The sequence below is a fragment of the Pongo abelii genome, chromosome 2 (genome assembly GCF_028885655.2).
Source record: "Pongo abelii isolate AG06213 chromosome 2, NHGRI_mPonAbe1-v2.0_pri, whole genome shotgun sequence".
Classification (NCBI taxonomy): Eukaryota; Metazoa; Chordata; class Mammalia; order Primates; family Hominidae; genus Pongo; species Pongo abelii.
The window spans coordinates 123,211,095-123,215,012 of record NC_085928.1 but is presented as its reverse complement, the minus strand read 5'-3'; positions in this window follow the sequence as shown (position 1 = coordinate 123,215,012).

Genomic DNA, 3,918 nt, shown 5'->3' with positions numbered 1-3,918 from the left:
TTAATTAGTGTATTTAGACCATTTACATTTAAAGTGATTTTGGTATATTTGGATGAATATCTACCATATTTGTAACTGTTTTCTATGTGTAGCCTTTGTGTTTCCTCTTTTTTTGGTATTTCCTTCTTTTTCTGCCTTCTCTGGTTTTAATTGAGCATTTTATACCGTTCTATTTTCTCTCCTCTCTTAGCATTCAATTATCCTTCTTTTTAAAAACTTTTAGTCGTTGCCTAGAGTTTGCAATACACATTTACAACTAATCTAAGTCCACTTTCAAACAACACTGTACCACTTCATAGGTAGTACAGTTATCTTGTAATACAGTATGCCCAATCCCTCCCTTCCATCCCTTATGAAATTGCTGCCCTTTGTGTCACTATCCATAAGGTATATCATCCAATATATTATTATTTTGAACAAACTGTTAACTATTGTTAGAGCAATTAAGGATAAGAAAAGATTTTATTTTACCCTCATAATTTCTTCTCTAACACTCTTCCTTTCTTTATGTAGATCTGAGTTTCTGACCTATATTATTTCCTTCACTCTAAAGAAATTATTTTAACATTTCTTGCAAAGCATGTCTTGGGACAAATTCCTTCACTTTTATCTAAAATGTCTTATTTCTTTTTCACTTTTAAAGGATAATTTTTCTAGACACAGAATTCTAAGTGGATAGCTTTTTACTTTTGACATTTTAAATCTTATACTTTACATTCTTCTTGCTTGCATCATTTCTGAAGAGAATTCTAGTGTAATTCTTATCCTCATTATTTATAGGTAAGGTGGTTTTCTTCCCCTGGCTTCTTTGAAGATTTTGTGTCTTTGATTGTCTGTAGTTTGAGTATGATGTGCTTTGGTGTCAGGATTTTTGTTTCGTTTTTGTTTTACTATGTATCCTACTTGATGTTCTCTAATCTTCCTGGATCTGTGGTTTGTTGGATGTCATTAATTTTGGAAAATTCTCAGACATTATTATTCCAAGTATTTCTTCTGTTCCTTTCACTTTTTTGCCTCTGGTATTCCCACTACATGTATGTTATACCTTTTGTAATTGTCCTAGAGTTCTTGGATATTCTGTTCCAGTTTTTCATTCTCATTTCTCTTTGCCTTTCAGTTCACCCCATTTCTATGAACACATCTTTAAGCCCACTGATTCTGTCCTCAGCCATGTCCAATTTACTGATGAGTCCCTTAAAGGCATTCCTCATTTCTGTTATCGTGTTTTTTATTTCTAGTATTTCATGTTGATGCTTTTTTAGAGTTTACATCTTTCTGCTACATTTTTTTCTTCTAGCACCCTTAGCATATTAATCATAGTTACTTTAAATTCCTCATGTGATAATTCCAAAATTTCTGCCACACCTGAATCTGGTTCTGACATTTCCTTTGTCTTCTCAGAATATGTTTTCTGCTAGAAGCAGTTTCTTGACTTCTAAGCAACATTATCTTCCTTCTATTGCTTTTCCAGTCATTCTGGGACTTTTGCTATGTTAAATCCCTCTCTGTTTAAACTACCTGGAAAGGTTTCAATTTTCCTATTCGATGATGACTAGGACAATAGGTGAAGTAGGGTCCTCACATGTGGTCTCTGGGGGCGCCATGCATAAGCAGCTAAAAGAGTTCTTATTAATACAATTGGAGAAAAATGTATTTTTTAAGTTGTGCCTTGGGGAGCAGCAAAGAGATCAAGTTTATCACTGCAATACAAATGATAAAAGAAAACAGAAGCTTAAATTCATAAATTTGCTTGTGCTCTTGTCCTGCTCTTAAGTATGCTATTTAGCCTGAACATGATATACACAGCTATTAAAATTAAATGTGAACCCTGTGACATCTAGTATGATGAGGAAACTGTGACCACCACCACTGGCATCAGGCCATAATCATACAGTGTGTGGCACTGCCACTTCCATGCCAGGAATTCTAACTCACAGCCTTAAAATTTTTTAATTTAAAAAAATTATTAAAAATTAAAGGGAAAAACTACAGTTGATGTCCTTCAATAGATGAATGGATAAATAATAACTGTAGTCCATCTGTACAATGAAATATTATTCAGCATAAAAAAATAGTTATCAGGCCACAAAAAGGTACAGATGAGGCCAGGCACCGTGGCTCACACCCGCAATCCCAGCACTTTGGGAGGTCCAGGTAGGTGGATCACCTGAGGTCAGGAGTTCGAGACCAGCCTGGCCAACATGGCGAAACCCCACCTCTACTAAAAATACAAAAATTAGCTGGGCATGGTGTCGGACACCTGTAATCCCAGCTATTCAGGAGGTTGAGGCAGGAGAATCACTTGAACCTGGGAGGTGGAGGTTGCAGTGAGCCAAGATCACACCACTGCACTCTTTTCAATGAAAAGAGTGAAACTCTGTCTGAAAAAATAAATAAATAAATAAATAAATAAATATCTATATTTGGAAATAAAACTATTGTTACACTTAAAAGAATATTGTACAAAAGATGCTCAGTTTAGAGATAGAGTCATTAGTTAATCCATATAACAAGAGGAGAATCATATTTTCTCACAAATTTCATCGTTTCATGCATTCCCATGGGAGCCAAAAAGTTAAGACATTATTATATCAGAAATAAAAACCATAGGTTGAATTACCCCACAAGTAGGACTGTTCTTAAGGCAGGTTTTTAAATCTTCTGTTTTGTAGAAATTAATCCTTCCACAAACATCATAGAAACTGCAAGCTTAACTTCATATTTATATAAAGAGAAGGAGAGAAAGGAACACAGACCAATATACACATACCATTTTAGAAAGCAGTGTCTCGCAAACACAATCACATTTGCTTCTTCATGCTAAATCAAGATTGCAGGGACATTCAGAAGTGAAATTAAATGAGGGAATGATAACAATATGCTTGAGTAGTTTTATTTGTGCCAGTCTGGAAAAGCATATTACACCCCAAAGAAAGAAATAATAGTACAGCTGAATGACAGCATATTTATTGCTTATTGCAAGAAAAAAATGAATTATTTCAAAGCCATAAAACTATATTTGATAAATATTGTTTAAGACAATAAACATAAACAAATCTTTGTTTATAATATGGCCTTACTCAAACTATAGTTCATCATGCTTCTGTGATGGTTAGTTAAAGCTAGACTCTGGTTGAACAAGCAAAAGAGATTTTTCGAAGGATGGTAAGTAGTTCACAAAATCCTCTGGCAAGCTCAAGAAACAGGCTTGAGATGAGCTTCCAGGAACAATTCCTAAACCCACACTGCATAACTAGTCTGATGACAAAAATGTTATCACTACCACTGCCACCAAGCAGTATTTATGAGTTCGTACCACTACCACATCCATGCCAGAAATTCTACCTCACAGCCTTAACCTCCCAAAAGGAGAGAGATTTATTTTAAGGACTTGGCTCACATGACTGCAAAGGCTTGGCAAGTACAAAATCTGATAGGGTAGACCAGCTGGGAAGAATTGCAGTAAGTCCAAAGGCAGTCGCTTGAGACCCAGAGGACAGCCAATGTTGTGGCTGGAGTCCAAAGGCCATCTGCTGGCAAAATTCCCCCTTGCTTGGGAAGAGGCTAGACTTTTGTTCTATTCAGGCCTTCAACTGATTGGATGAGGCCCACCCATGAAATGAAGGGCAATCTGATTTACTCAAAGTCCCAATTTAAATATTAATAGCATTCAAAAACACCTTTACAAAAACATCCAGAATAATGTTTGACCAAATGTCTAGATGCCATGGCCCAGCCAAGTCAACACATACATTTAACCATCATGTTATTCCAGCTCTATTCTGTCACAAGCTTTTGGGTAAAGGTTTGGCAAAGATCTGATGAACAAAGTGAATCAAGCAGGAAAAAGATGGCACACTCAGAAAGATACTTTCAGAAAGTATATTAGGGGGGCTGTTTGCAATGGTGTGGGAAAGG